Source organism: Anolis carolinensis, chromosome 1, assembly GCF_035594765.1.
Source record: "Anolis carolinensis isolate JA03-04 chromosome 1, rAnoCar3.1.pri, whole genome shotgun sequence".
Taxonomy (NCBI): domain Eukaryota; kingdom Metazoa; phylum Chordata; class Lepidosauria; order Squamata; family Dactyloidae; genus Anolis; species Anolis carolinensis.
The window spans coordinates 351,622,544-351,639,369 of NC_085841.1; the positions used below are offsets into that span (position 1 = coordinate 351,622,544).

A 16,826-nucleotide genomic window follows, 5' to 3' on the forward strand; every position below is an offset into this window, starting at 1 on the left:
ACACTTGTTTTTATTAACTTTATATATTCCTTCAATAAAGATATTAGATAGATTCTGGCCTCTGTGTATGGTTATTGGTGCTCTGCAGCCTGGGTCGTGACAATTTTGGAGTATTTTGGATTCCAGAATATTGAATTAAGGATGTTCAACCTGTAACTACAAATTAAATAACTATAAATTCACCAACTTTCTTGACAACAGAAATTATTTTCTTGAGTTGCTAAACTCTACCTAATGGTAGGGCCATCCCTTGAAGGTGGTGATAGGGACGGTGAAGGCACGCCCAAGCTTTTGGGAAAACTATATTGTCTGGCTTTACTTGGGGGGCTATCTGTATACCTTCCATTAAGATCGAGACCCTTAAAATACAGAGGCACTTTAGGCAAGGTGAAAAGATAACCAATTTAGTTTACTGAAAACAGGAAGAACAAAGGGCTAACTCCACCCGGAACCATGATAAGATAGCTTAAAGCAATACATTATAAATGGAGATTTTGCTGAATGCAGTAATCTCTCTGGAGTCTTTGAAAGTCCTCTGCCTCTGGTGCAAAGCAATGGCTCACAAGCTGGAGCCCAAAGGCTGCCTCAATCATCTTTCTTTGTGAAGCCTAAGCTGGTCAAAGGTGTCTGTTGTCTCTGGGACTGGTGGTATAAGAATACTGCTGAAAGCAGTGTTTAGTGCTAAGGATGCCTGTTTGGATTGCTAGGCCAGAAAAAAACCAGACCTGTAGTCTCTATAGCTCTATTGCACAAAAAGGAGGAGTCTATCAAATGAGATCTATACAGGCAAATGGAATAGACCAACTAAGGCTGGCCTCTAGAGGGATTTTATGCTCCACCCAAAAACTAACACAAACGGAAGTACTGTATCTACACTACTGGGAAAACCTAAACAGAGGGAACTGAAGCAAAGGAGAGGAAAAGGCAGAACCAAGACTTCACAGGGACAATAGTTTGTTCTTCTTGGGTTCTTCTAGCCAGATATCTTGTGGGGTCAATAGACACTATACAATATGTTTTGACTAGGAATTTGTGAGATCAGGGTTCAAATTCCCATTCATGCAAAGAAATCCACTGCAGGCTGAGATCAGGGTTCAAATTAGCTCCAAAATCTTTTTTTGCAAGGCGAGAGGAATTCAACTTTTAGGATTACAGTAAGCCAGCTCCAAGTGATGACGTCCACAAAATAGAGAAAATTTGTATGTTTGGGCTGTACCTAGCTGAGTTACTAAAATGGGCTGCAAAAGCTCTGTGATCAAAATCCAGCTTAGGTTCAGACATATCTATAATGCCATCCCAGGGGAATTATTGTTTTTTAACCTTCAGATGACCTTCAAAGAGTTCATTGCGTGTCACATCACAAATTCTTTTTGAAGTTCCTAGGGGAATCTCTGCTTCCATTCAAGGCCAAATCACATGATCCACAAGAGAATGGATTTTATCAACACACATCAATGCTTTATATAACTTTCAAGAGAAGTGTTTCTGCAGACCTTTTGCCTGGTCTGCTAGGATAGCCATGTCTTTCCCACAGCTAATCCTCTGTTTGTTGATATACTCTCTTTGAAGGGTTGTCTGGTCTGAGTCTGGTTTAAAGACAAAGAATTAGAAGGAAGAAAATGATGGGCATTCAGGTTGCTCATAAACCTTTAGCAACTGGACAGCAGACGTATCAGGCATTTTCATCTTATACCAGATTTAAATTGGTCCCCATCTCCTACAGTTGTGAGATGCATTCAGATTCAAGTAATTGTTTCTAATGGTTATACACAGATGTTGAGATGAACTGTATTAAAATTGAAAACCAATGTAGAATACTGTTTGTAGTGTTTAGACTTGAACTCTAGGAGGCCAATTTAGATAATGTTACAGTATTTGGAATACTGGAATTTTTTTTCAATTCTAATTTTTCTAGAAATCCCACATAAATGTTTACAGGTATGTCTTTTTGCTAGAAAAAAAGAGTAGTGTGGGGGAAATTGGACACACATACAGTTGTATATTCTTGTTTCAATCTATAGTGAGTGATCAGAATAGGCACATGCTATGCAAACTTCTCATGTACACTTGCCTAGAATTGGGGTACATGTCTTCTTGAAAAGAAGTTGGAGGTGATCCCTGACCTGCTCCGTAATGTGTGGTTGTAAAAACATGATAATAAAGAAAGCTGACAGAAAGCAAATAATCTCATTTGAAATGTGGTGCTGGAGAAGGGTTTTTAGACATAATGTGAGCTGTCAAAAAGACAAATAAATGAATCCAGGGCTGAACGGAGTCCCTAGAAACAGGCTAAATTCTCCCCAGAAGCAAAAATGATCGTGCTGAGCATCTTGCCCTTTGGAGATGTCATGAGCAAGAAATGACTTGGTGAAAAAAGACAGTAATGTTAAAGTGGAAAAAGAGGAAGACTGCATCACAAGTGGGTTGATTCAATCATGACTCTGAATTTATAAGATCTTAACAGGGTTGTTGAGGACAGTGGATCTTAGACATCTCTCATTCATAGAGTTGCCATAAATTAAAGTCCACTCCATGGCTATTAACAACAATTCTGACCTAGGCTGAATCTACACTACAGAATTAATGCAGTTTAACACACTTTAGCTCAATGCTATGGATTCATGGTAGTTGTAGTTTACAAGGTCTTTAGCCTTTTTGGCCAAATAGTGATGCTTCCTCACCAAACTACTAAGGCATTTGAACCATGGCAGTTCATGTGGCATCAAGCTGCATTAATTCTACAATGTAGATGTATCTCCCCGCACACACAGCAAATATCTAATTTATCCATTGACCTCTTCCCCTGAACTTTGCGTTAAAATTAGTTTTCCCTTTAACTCTCCGATTCATTCTGCCACCTCAGACAGAGACATGGTGCCTAAAAATATACTGTATACTCTATATTCCACAGCTTTGTATGCCAAACAGAAATTAGTCAGAGCACTTTAAATCATTAGCATGCATTCTGTGCTGTCTGATAATGGAAACCCCTGGACTTGGGTTGCATACTGTTTTCTTTATCAACCCTGTCTCCCTCTATGTGAGTGCCTTAACATTCATACATTATTTAATACAGCAAAGGATGTGAACTGCCTTTTTTCTTTCTGAACTGCTTGCTGTCCAAGCTTCTATGATGTGACCTTGAATAGTAACCATAGAAACATGTTAAAAGCATCAACCTTTTTTTTTTAAAAAAAACCCAGTAGTTTGGAATGACAGGGATTCAAGTTCCATGAAAGAAGGTTATGATGTATTAAGAATTCTCGGAGCATGCATTACTTCTAACCTGTTAAACCTGATTACATTGGGATGATCAGCACCTCTGCAATTTTCAAGCAGTTGGGGGTCGACAAAACAGAGGAAAAACTATACATTTTAATAATAGCTCATTTTTGAAATACGTAAAGCCAAATCTTGGAAAGCTATCACCTTAAGTCTTGATTTAGCTATAAAATACAGGCATTGTTTCCCTACTGAGTTGAGGATGTAGTAGTCTGTTTTCTATATTTAATAGCTAGAAACATTTACTCACCCCTATCCCTCTGGGAATAACTGGCATTGCAGTTTTCACGTGGAGCTGGCATGATTTAAAACCTATCTTGACAGATGGAGAGTAAATAACTGGGTTAGTAGTTAAGTAGGTCAGTAGAAGCAAATGGATTCTGTGACTCATCAGATACTGAGTTAGCCCTTTAACAGTGCCGCATGTAGGATTTCTGCAGGCTATGAATGGAGCTTGTAGAATTCGCAGGCAATGTTTATATCGTTGCCCTTGAGTCTTACTATAACTGACAATAGCCACGTCCCTTTAAATGAAGGATGGTTTACTGAAAAGGGAATGGGTTTTATTACTGTCCAGAGCTTCAAATGTTATTTAAAAAAGTTAGCATGTAAATATACGAGCATTACTTCTGTTTCTTTCTTTTTTCAAAAAAGACAATTTGTTTTCATTACTTACTGGATAATATGCTTACTTTTTGTGCACACTGAAATCCCACATTGACAAGACAAAGTATAGTAAAGGTAAAGGTAAAGGTTCCCCTGACGTTAAGTCTAGTCGTGTCCGACTCTGGGGGTTGGTGCTCATCTCCATTTCTAAGCCGAAGAGCCGGCATTGTCTGTAGACACCTCCAAGGTCATGTGGCCGGCATGACTGCATGGAATGCCGTTACCTTCCCGCTGGAGCGGTACCTATTGATATACTCACATTTGCATGTTTTCGAACTGCTAGGTTGGCAGAAGCTGAGCTAACAGCGGGCGCTCATTCCACTCCCGGGTTTGAACCTGAGACCTTTTGGTCTGCAAGTTCAGCAGCTCAGCGCTTTAACACACTGAGCCACCGGATGCTCAGACAAAGTATACTTTAATGTTTACAGACTTGTGCAACAATTCCACAATGCCACTTTGTTAGAGAACTGTGATCTATCCAACCTGATGTCATTCACATTTGTGTGCTTGTGAAAAATCCTCTGCCTGACTTACCAGGTGGAGATATTGCAGGGAGGGCATCCTCCCGCCTGTCATGGCACAGGCTGGGGGCTTCTCCTTTCCAGAAGCCCCCTCGATGGTGGGAAAGTTCCCGCTGGCTGGGCAGCCGACCAATGGGAGATGGCCCCTGCTTGGATGGGGGAGCTTCAGGTAGCCTTTTTAAAGGCTGAGCAAGGCCACACCAGGCAGTGCACCTTCCGTTGAACCATCCCATCCACCCTTCATAGATGTTCAATGTTCCTGTTTATGGTTTTCATTGAGCATTGTTCCTTTGTACAGCATGGGCCTTGGATCTGGCAGGCTTATTCCCCCTCCCCTATTGGGGGGGCGGGGGGCGGGGAGAGGAGCATCTGGTAGGTGATTTACCAGGGGTGCAATGAGTGTCCCGGTATTGTGCCAGTCGGTAGCAACAGCACCCCCTGGTGTGGTCAAGCGGTATCAATCAGCAGCGGACCGACCAATCCCAGATTCAGGACCCATGCATGGCGGGGCCAACCCTGATTTCAAGTTGTGGCTGTTTTGTCATCTCAACTCTGTGTGTGCATCATAATTGGGTTTGCTGGCACGAAGCGGTAGTCGCACATGCCCACACAACATGAACAACCGTATGCAATGGCACGGCATGCATAACTTTGTTTCTGCAAACTTGAACTGAATATGGATGTTGGTGAAAAATGGCCAGCTACTTCTGTAATGGAACATACACATGTGTAAGACAGCAACACGATTCCAGCCCTTAAAATATAAAAATGACACCAATGTAGCCCTAAAGAAACATCTAAAAGCAGCAAATGGTTAGGTACATTGAGAAGAAAATGCAGTAGAATTAACAAGGAAATATTGAATGTTATTACTTTAGGTTGAGTATCCTGTACCCAAAATAATTGGAACCAAAAAGATTTAGGGTTTTGTTTTGTTTAACTTTGGAATATTTGTACATATATAAGGAGATATCTTGGAGATGGGACTATACATAGCCTGAAAGTAATTCTATACACAATAGTTTAAATCATTTTGAGCATGAAACAAACTTTGTGTACATTGGACCATCTGAAAGCAAAGGTATCACCCACTTTGGATTTTGGAGCATTCCTGGAGTAGGGCTGCTCCCATGCTTCGACCAAGGCTTGCCATCAAATTACCCAGGGTGACTTTTACTTCTCATATGTATCAGCTGTTCTGTTCTGCTGATGGTTCATTGTGGTTCAATATCTGTTTGTTTTTCATGTTGTGAATTTTTCTCTGTACCATCTTTAATTTTTGCCTTTCCTTCCTGTGGGGAAAAGGAGAAGATGATGAGGGTGATGATGGCAGTGATTGTCTGGGTGGTGGATTCTATTTCTTTGGAGAGCATTGAAACATAGCTTAAACTGACATCTTTCAAGGCTGCTTTACTTTACTTATGTATCCCTGCATGGCAGGGGGTTGGACTAGAAAGCCCTTGTGATCCCTTACAGCTCTAAGATTCTTTGATTCTGTGAAGCAGAATCTCAGATATATCACACCCTGGAAGACTAATCAGTCTGGAGGATATGCTAGATTTCTGTTCTTCCTGTGTGGTACAGGTAAGGGGCACTAAACAGGTCAAGGAGTCCTAAGCTCAGTTATGAATGCTAAAATTTACCAGTCAAATCACAGAAGACAATTCCTCCCATATTTTCTTCTAATGGGGAAGAAGACCGGGGGGCGGGGGGCATTGTGCTGTGCGTCAGCTGGATGGAACTTTCTCTTTGCTTGTTTCTATTTGATCATGTAGGAATGGGAAGGGAAGACAGCTATGCTCTTTCTATACCAGAATTGCTTTGGAAGATTTCTTTGCCAAGCAAAACTGACATTGAAGGCCTTTGAATAGTTCTGAAAAATTCCCCATGGAGCCTCAGCTTTTGTATCTCATGTGTCTGTTAAACACCGCAGGCATCACATCTGGTGGCACGTTTGCAATTGCATTGGGTTGGTCTGAGATAATTCAAATCTGCCTTCCATCCTGTAGCTCTCAGGTGGCCTTGGGCAAATAACTTTTCTCAAAGAGTTGTCAAGATGCGAAAATGGCATCCTAATTTTCTTGGTGGCGGGGAAAGATTTCAGTGTAACAAGTAAAATGATTAGTCTTTGGAAATTAAGAACTAGGCAGCACAATGCAGCATGACACAGAAGCTTTGAACCTAATGTTTGTGGTGCTAGCTGATTCTGAAGTGGGCCTTGAGGAATTTATGGCTCTGATAAATATTCCGTTTCTGATGTAGTGGGAAGCAGTTGGCACCTGGAATTTTCTGCTTTCTGTGAGGATATTTTGGAAACTATACAGCCTGTCAACTTTAGACAGCATTGATCAAGGAAGCCTACCAACCTGATGTTGTTAAACTAGTTGGGAGACTTCCTATTTCTGTTTGAGTCCACCATAGACTCTTTTATGGGTAAGGGAGGTAACAGTGCAGTTGACATCAGTGTATACTCTTGGCTAATCTTTTAACAGTGGCTTTTTCACAGTACACGGTTATAGTACTATGATTTCACTTTTACTGGCTGCATATGATGGAATCCAAGAATTTGTAGAAAGGCAATAGACTTTTCTAGCAGAATTCTAAATGCAGTTCTCTAAACTACAAATCCCAGAGTTCCATAGGATGTCGTTATGGCTGTTAAAGTAGAATCACAGAACCATCACTGCATATGCTGTTAAAAGGTTCCAGGATAGGTTGAGGGACATGTTCTCAGTGGCAGTCTAAGGTTCAATGCTTGATAGGCATAGATTCAATATTCAATGCTTGGTCTCACCTGTTAAAAGGATCAAGAAGGAGATGCTGTGTCTTGAAACCTTGTAGAGTGGCTATAAGTCATGAGAACCATTACTAGATAAAATGTAAAGTTTCTTTGATATACTAAACTCGCAGAATACTTTGCAGCAATGGAAGTAAAGCAAGGAAGAAGGCCAGGAGTGTGAAGGAGAGAGAAATTGAGACATTTTAAAGTTTATGAAGAACTAGAACAGCAGATGACTGATCAGGATTGGCCCTAACTGGCGCAGTTGGAAGGTATGCTTTAGACTAGAAAATTTCAGCACATGTTGCTTATCACTTGCTTGTGTGGCAAGCCATACCTGCTGAAATTCCCTCTTCTATGCAATCATTCAGGGACTAAATACCCTAAAGCAGGGGTCCCCAAACTAAGGCCCTCTGGGGTCATTTACCTGGCCCCCCGCCCTCAGTTTTATAATATATACATATAATGTTGATAATAATATTATAATGTAATACAATATAACACTAATAATAATACCATATAATAATATTAATTATATATTCTATATTACATAGAATATTACTAATAATATTACAGTATAGTGGTATAGTTCAATATAGTAATATATAATGCTAATATTGTGCTATGCTAATAATATAATATATTGTATGTACATATAATTTGTAAGCCACTCTGAGTCCCCTTTGGGGTGAGAAGGGTGTGATACAAATGTAGTAAATAAATAATAAATAAATTTTAGACTTAGGCTCACCCAAAGTCTGAAATGACTTGAAGGCACACAACAACAACAACAACAACAACAACAACAACAACAACAACCCTAATTAACTTGACTATCTCATTGGCCAGAAGCAGGACCACACTTCCCATTAAATTCCTGATAAATGTATGTTGGTTAAAATTGTTTTTATTTTTAAATATTGTATTGTTCTTTCATTGTTGTTGTTGTTGTTGTTGTTTTTGCACTACAAATAAGACATATGCAGTGTGCATCGGAATTTGTTTGTATTTTTTTCAAATGATAATCCGGCCCCTCAACAGTTTGAAGGATTGTGGACCGGTCCTCGGCTTAAAAAGTTTGAGGACCCCTGCCCTAAAGGCACCAGATCCTGTTTGATTTTGGAAGCTGAGCAGAGTCAGCCCTGGTTAGTACTTTGACAGGAGATTGTTAACAAATACCAAGTGCTCTAAGCTATATTTCAGAGGGAGGGACTGCCAAAGCCACCTCAGTATCCTTGCCTAAGAAAATCATATGAAATTCATGGGGTCACCATAAGTCAACAGGTGACTTGAAGGCCACACAGACACAACCATTCAAGGAGCCGTCTCCAATTTATACTTTGGCCATCTTATATTCACACCACACTACATTGGTGGAGATTAACATGAAATTATCCTTGATAGTTTTACTGTCTTTTGTATTTCTGACTATTGCATGGCCTGTGGTTTCTTTTTTGCTGCTGTGCCCAAGTGGCTTCTCTCTTTAATAATCAGCAAATGGTTTAACGTTTGCTTGCTTTGCATTCTGCTTTTTGCCACTTGAAAGGTGGCAAAGCGGGTGGCGAGTGGAAAGTATTCTCTGCCTCTAAAAAAAAAAAAGGCTTAATCTGTATAAGCTTCTGGGACTAACTTAAAGTTAGAAACGAGTCTCAGAAAAGTGATATTAACCTCTCTGATGCAGCTTTGTACACTTCCTACTGTGCTTTATGAACACAGAAGCAAGAGAGGCTCCCTGCCATGCATTCAGAGGGCAGGTGAAGCAAATAAAGAGGATGTGTGGAATAATAGCCTGGCAAAGGCACAGTGGTAGCATGGGAGGAGAAGGGAGATAAGGGGGAGAGACCTGTGGGCAGCGGCATGCTGGAGTGGGAAGCCTGGTGCTGAACATGTTTGCAGATGGCAGTCGGGAAAGGGAGGGATTCTGAAGGCTGACAGCAACAGTGAAGTCAGGGAGGTTAATAGACTGAATATCAGGAGGGGGATGGAGCAGCCAGGCAGGAGGGAGAGGTGGGAGAAACAGGCAATTTCAGCTAGGAGCAAACAGAATCAACACAGAAAAGAACGTCCTGGGAGGAGGCCAAGGGATGGTTGGTCCATGACAATGAATAAAAGAGTCAATCCAAAATTGGAAATAGGGGTTAACAAGGGGGTATAGAGAGCCAATGGGATCAGTAAGGGGCATTGGCATGAAAAGGAAAGCAGTCAGTCAGAGGGAGGGGTTGTATATGTATGTGATGAGAGGCAAGAAGGCCAGATCCCAAAGGACAAGACTGTGCGCATGAACAAAAGAAAACTGGAGGAAGTGAGAATGGGGTGGATGTATCGGATTGAGGTTCAGGATTCAGACTCCAAATGTAAACATTGTGAGGGTCCCTATTACTGTCTTTTAGCCCCCCCTCCCCTCTATAAAATGGAAATACTTGATCCTTGCTTTGCAAGAGGACAATAAAAGGAAGGAGGAAGCCCTGGTTCTTTATTTATAACACTTCCAGCCATTTGTCTTTAAGTGTTTTAGAATTCTGGGCCTTGAGGAAGTTGGATGTCTGGATAAAGGTCGATGCTTTTTCTTGGTAATGTCTTGGCAGTCTGATTATCTGAGTTAAAAACCAAAGAGCATATGAAACCATCGCTTAGTGAGCCAGACATGTCAGCTCACCTAGTTGGCTGATACAGTATGACAGCAGCTCTCTAGGATTGGGTGCAGGATTCTTTTTCAGCCCTGCATAGAGATGCTAGGCATTGAACTTGGACCTTTCGCCATTCAGAGCTTGTAGTCTACTACTGACCTAAAAGCCCTCCTCTGTGAAATCTGGATGCTTGTTTTAAGGCCTAGATATATTTCTGCCATGATGACTATTGTGGCAGGAGTAACTGGGAAGGTGCCAATTTGCTGTTACAATACTTGGAATGCAGAATTTGCAAATTTTCAAGAGAATCGAGCTTCCACAATTGTTACTAGTTTTGCAGCTCAGAATAATTATTGCTCATGGCATGGTGATATGACTCAATTGTACCTGAATTCTGAGTGAGATATCCAGGTGTACTGAAGGCATTACATATTTCCTGTGGGCTTCTGGATGTTGATGAACTGCAGATCTAGGTGTTCCTCATCATTGCCTGTGCTGGCTAGGAGTGCTGGGATCTATAGTCCAAAAACATCTGAAGGGGTTGCTTGGTTCACAATGAGGCTTTAAAACAAAGTGTGTGATTCTTATTTCCAAGTGGAGTCACAATTCCAGGAAGCCCTCTAGGGATATGTTTCCATTTGTAGAACTAGATATGTGGGGACCAAATGCCTTGTTTCAAGGAAAAGTCGATTTCCCCCCGCTGTAGCAAAAGCACTAAATTCGGCATGACCACATATAGAGAGTGTCACTTTGAAAGAAAGACAAATAAGATAAATAAAATATAAATGGTTCCCAATTTTATTTATTTCATATCAGAAGCATTGCATAAATTAGTATAAAACTGATAAAAATAGAAGGAGCACAAGCGGCTAAATATCATTTGATCAGAAATGGGCAACAGCGACCACAATGTGTGTAGCCTCAAACAATTCTTCCCCTGTACATGTGGCAGGACATTGTGGACAAGCATACAGATGCGGAGATGTCTGTTCTGCTCCATTGTCACACGAGGTGGAGGATTCTTTTAAGTAGTGCCATTTTGCCAGGTTGTCTTTTGATCTGCCCACTCCGCTTCTGAGTCTGTTCAGGGACTTCCAAGTTGCCCATTCTTGGAGACAGACCTTTGTGGGGGGCCCATCCAATTGGGATTTCCTGGTTTAGCTGCCCAGAGGGATACTCTTGCTGTTGCTGGAGGAACATTAAGAGGAGTGGTGGTTCTCATGAAGCTTTTCCTTGATTTGAGTCTACTGGGAGGAGACTGACAACCATGCAGCGGATGGCTTTCACAGTGTTCAACCTTATTTCTCTCACATTTAGCAGCAACTTCCCATTGCACATTGGGGTGGGGTGGGGACAATGCCAGCTAGCTTGTAGAGTTTATCAACAGGTGTAGGTGTGAGACATCCTGTGATTGTTTTGAGTGTTTTTTTCAATGCTATGTTCACCTGCTTCACATGTGCAGACTTGTGCCAAACAGGGCAGGCATACTCAGCAGTTGAGTAAGACAAGGCCAGGGCTGATGTTCTTATTCATTTTGGGCCCCAATGGGCCCCCACTGAAGAGGCTTAAATGAGAAACAAATTATGGGAAAGCATACACCACATCTCTATAGGTAGCCTGATATGCTTCAGAAGGCTTCTGCTATTGCATAGAGAGCGATTCGCTAAAATATGACCTGTATGTAGAATCCTTTCCCTTATAGATCCCTGAAGGAAACAGATACAGATTCTTAAAATAAAAGTTGAAAAATGCAGTGGAGGGGGATGTGAGGAAACCAGGCCATAGCAGGACCCCTGTCTCTATCGCTTTGCAAATTTGCAACCTTAGCTTTCTTCTCCCCCAGGCCTGTTTCCTTATTCATTTTCAGCTGCTCTTCTCAACCATCAGTCTTCATTTTTCTTCCATTTGTTGCACACGTTCCCTCCCTCTGCCTGCCATCATTATCTCTCCTGACCCCATTTAGCAAACCTGGACTCAGTGGGTTTTCTTTTCTCTCTTCCCCTCCCCCACTTCATCTTCATCTCCTTTGTTTGGTCTTGGAACAACCTGTTCATTTATTCTGATTTTTCCCTCACTCTTAACTTTTCCTTTCTTTAACCTCACTCCTGTATTAGCTGCGTTGATCTGGGCAACTCTTTCCCCCCTTCTGGCTCCCGCGGGTTTGGGAACAGCAGCTGTTGTGATCCGTGGCTTTGCTTCACTGGGGATTGTGGCATTCCATAGTTAAAGTGATAATCGTGACTTTCCAAGCAGGCGGTAATTTGACAGCGTGCACCTGTTTCGTCTCCTTTTTATTAGTGACATTCTGGCTCTTTGGTACCATTATATATTTAACTGTTGTAATGCTTCTCCAGGGCTGACAGCCTTGACAGCCCAAAGTGATAAAACTCTGCCTGCCGCTCAACACGAATAATTTGGGGTTTCTTATTGTTGAGTGGTAGAAAGTGTTTCAGTCTGTATAATACAGACACTTGTAGAGCCCCGAGGCTGGGCTGGTTTCCTGGTGCCTCTGATTCGACTTTGTTTGCCCCCAGGTACTGTTTGCAAGGAAAGATATTAATCTGATAATGCTGTAATAACATACTTCTCAGATATCCCAAGTTAGAATTTGTAACAACAGCAGGATTAAATGAGAAAGTAGATTCAGTGCTGCTGATTCTGTCCCACTCGTTCCCCATGTCTGATTCTAAACACTTTGCATTTGTTGCTCAGTCTTCAAAACTTTCATACATTCAGTGATTTTATGGCATGCATTTTGACAGCTATTAATGTTTTAATAAAAACTTCATTGTGTTCACCGAGTGTGTTTCAAAATATTTTTGTTTTTTACATTGGGGTCCCCAAGCTAAGGCCCCGTGGCCCGAATGCAGTCCTCCCAGGCCATTTACCTGGTCCCTGCCTTAAACTTTAGTCTTAGAGTTGCCCTAAGTCTGAAACAACTTGAAGGCACACAACAGCAACAATCCTAATTAACATGACTATCTCATCAGCCAAAATCAGCCCACACTTCCCATTAAAATACTGTTAAGTATGTTCGTCAAAATTGTTCTTCATTAAATATTGTATTGTTCTTTCATGGTTTTTTGCACTGCAAATAAGATATGTGCAGTGCGCATAGGGATTTGTTCATGTTTTTTTCAAACTATAGTTTGGCTCCCCAACAGTCTGAGGGATTATGAACCGCCTCCCTGCTTTAAAAGTTTGGGGACCCCTGTTTTACATAGTCAGCTCTCCATATCCAGGGATACTACAGCCATAGGTTCCACTATTCACAACATGAAACCATTTTTAATTTTTAAAAAAACTTCAGTTTTGCCATTTTATATCAGGGACACAATTTTACTGTATATAGTGGATTGTGAGCATCAATGGAGTTAGGTATCCATAGGAGTCCTGGAACCAAAACCCAGTGCATACCAAGAGCCCACAATATTTGCAGAATGGGCAGACTGGTCTCTCTCTCTCTCTCTCTCTCTCTGTGTGTGTGAGTGAGATACTGTTATTTTACCACACATCGTATTGTTTTATTTTAATGTTTTGGTGATTTCTTAAAACAGTGGTGTTTAAATATATAACTTACTTAATTAGTTCTTAAACTTTTTATCATCTAGTTATCAGTTGTGCTTTATTTTAAACCTCCTTGCAGGCCAACTAGGGTAAGATATAAATTCAATAAATGTGGAATTAATTATTGGGTGCCTGCTGAAGTGCCCCTTTGTCGTCAGTTCACTTCAATTCTTGCAAAGGGAATTCAAAATTTAAAAGTAGCTAACTCAATGGGTAGAAGAGAGGCGTAAGTGGAATCTTGCCCTTCCTTGTAGATTCAGGCAAAAACCAATTTCTGCAGCCTCTCCTGGCTTGTATGTTCCTTTTCAATAACAACTTCTGCTATTTTGACCACACTCTGATGTTGCTTGGCCACATCTATGAAATGTTGGAGGGTATGCAATCCCATTCTTGTTACTGAACATAAGGATACAGCAGACACTTCCTCAGCAAATGTGCTGCAAACTCCATATTTACAACAAGAAAGACAACTTAATTATATATGTACTTATTCATTCTCTACTGCAAATTTCTCCCCTGCTACATGACATCTTCTCAGTGATCTCACCTCTGATTCTGGCTTGAGAGGTTCAGAGGTAAAGCAAGTGTTGGATGTGTTTGAAGGAGAAAGTCAGCAAGTGGGAGAAAAATTAAGCATTATTCCCTTCCTGCCTCCTATATCTCTCTAGAGATCTCTTTCTCCTGCCAAGTAGGGACTGGGAACTGTATATGATTCCCTTCTTATGTTTGGCTAGACTTTCAGACCTAATTTCATCTAGAATAAAGTGTTCCTGCTATCAACATTTGTCTCTCAGAAGTATTGACAGTAGTAAAAATATTCATCCTAAAGATCAGAGAATAAATATAGGATTAGAGTACAGAATTTGATTTTCTGTACAGAGTGGGCAGAATGGTGGAACAGATCTTCAATCTTGTTTATTTCAATGGAGTATAGTTTCTCGCAATTGTCTTTTCTAGTTGGATTGTATCCAATGTGTTTGGAAATGGGTGCAAATACAAAGTACCAAAACCCATCTAGTATGCAAAATTAGAACATGAATGCATCAATGATTTGTGATGCATTGTTTATTGCTGTCACTGCCCATTAAAGCCTATAAATCTGAGAAAAACTTAAGCATCCCCTTGTGTAAATGATTTGGCTCTCAGTCTAGAAAATGCCAGTGTTGTGATTAAAGGCTTTAAGGAAAATCCAAATAAAGCTAAGAGTTTGTCCACCTGTGTGTGTAAGAGAGAGAGGGAGGGAGGGAGGGAGGGAGGAGAGATCTTATGATTTGTTTATGTTTCTGATTCATTTAATGGTAGCAAAGAATCCATTTGACCCAAAAGCTAGTTCTTAGTGGCAAAATAGCCATAGAAGAGTTTTATAAACATCCTTGGGACACTAGATCCTGAATTGATTCATTCTCCATGATGTAATGTGTTAAGGCAAATATTTAAAGCAAAGAGAAGAGTGCAGGGTATAGGGACATATGTGAACGAGTATACCCCAACCATATATTGAATCTTGTGTATGGATACCCCAATGCACAATGCTTCGACTCCAGTTTTGCTAATAAGCCATACTTCTCATTGATTTTTCTCTCTCTTCTTCTGTGGGAACACTGAAACCTGAATGTTGCTAGAGATTTCAGTGGTTTTCTTGCATCTCTAAAGGGAATATCCATACATATTTTTACTGCTTTGTCCCAAAATCATTGTCTGAAAACTGAAGCGAGATGGCTGAGAGACAACTGTTGAAAACAAGACACAAACAGAATCCAGAGCCTGGTGTGATGGTATTTTTAGCACATGTTGGTCCAAATAAAGCTTGGTATCCCACTTTTTCTATTAGCATCTTGCTTAGCTTAGTGTCGCTCTACATACAACACCAACCCAACCTTCGAGTCACAAAACTTTAACCCACTACGCCACTGGGGGCTCCTAATGTGCAGCTGAATGCATAACTCCACCTAACTGCAGTGTGCATGCATAACATTCATCTATGCAAAGTAGCATCACATGTAAAGCAAAATGTCAGTTCCACAACCCTAAATTAAATGTAGCCATCCTAGCATTGGACAAAACTCTCTAAGGGGAACATACATATGTGTAAGACATCAGTGGGATTCCAGTCTGTGCCTCAATTTTATCGCATTTCTTGATTACAGCTTATTTCCGTGCCACCCACTGTTACAGGTACCACAAACCTGCAGATATATTTTGCAGTACATTTTATTTCTTGCAGGGCAAGACCCATGCAGGGCAGAAGTCTCTCATTCAGTTTATCACCATATCTTGAAGTCAATTTGATGGCAATTAACAATACTAACAAAAAAATATTTAGGAGTTTACATGCTTCAAGTCTATGTATGATTTCGTTTCTATGAAAGATATCCCAGATAACTACACATTTTGGATGCACAACACATTATTTCACAATGATCAATGGAAGGAACAAAATGGGTGGCCTTAATGAGAATCTTGCCACCACCATTTTTCTTTCCATCCTTTTTTATATTCTTTCCCTTGTTGAATAAAAATGAAATGGCTTATGGTCCCCCATGCGTCAAGTGTGAACTCTTGCTACTCCCCAAGATATGTCTTCAAAAGGCTTTGGTTTTTCTCATTGCATCTGGATTGATTGAGGGACACTTCTCATTTTACAATTTAAATGCACAAGATAAAGCCCATGTCTTTAGAGAGGCATCCAAACATCTTTTGGGAATGGGGTAATGCACACATCTGGCTCCCAGCCAGACCCTATGAGCTGCCAACTCTTTGCTGGAGTTTTGAAGTTCATGGCTCTGGCTGGAAGCCAGATAAATGTATTTACTCAAACAAAATACTTTGCATGTTTTATTTTTCTTCCCCAAAAGGAGGGTAGGTTAGACCCCTGTCTCTAAATTGTAGTGACCTCAGAAGTGGTCCTCTGTCAACATGAAATGTCAGTCAAAAATGCCATTTTGGTTCTCTTTGTGCTTTCGGGGGAGCTATTTAATGTAAGGCAGCAACTTGAAGTGTCAGTAAACTTTTGTTGGAAATGGCTTTCCTTTGTGCACTTCAATGCTGCATTGCAGGGCAAAATGTCAAGTGCTCCGTTTGTGGAGTTGACTTCATTAGACAAGACTTGTTACTAATGTCACCGTGCCTGCTGTTTTCAAAGGGAAAAGAAAGAAAGGAAAAGAAGAACAGAGGTATGTGGCATCTTTAAGACTAACACACTAGGTATATTAATAGCCTCTTCCCATTCCACTTGTGTGTATATCACAAAATCCATAACTCAACAGGCGTTTTGTGAAAGCAGAATGTATTGCTTTCACCCTTCAGTAACAATTAACAGCCTAGTAGCAAAACAAATCTGTGTATTAGTTTACAGATGCCTAATTTTTTATGCCAAGTCAAATC

The 16,826-nt window shown here is 40.7% G+C and overlaps 1 protein-coding gene across 3 annotated transcripts in view; it reads left to right on the forward strand.

Annotated features, from left to right (window-relative positions):
- The window catches only part of kif26a (kinesin family member 26A), a 212,271-nt gene that overhangs the window by 135,411 nt on the left and 60,034 nt on the right, over positions 1-16,826 (forward strand). The window lies entirely within an intron of this gene.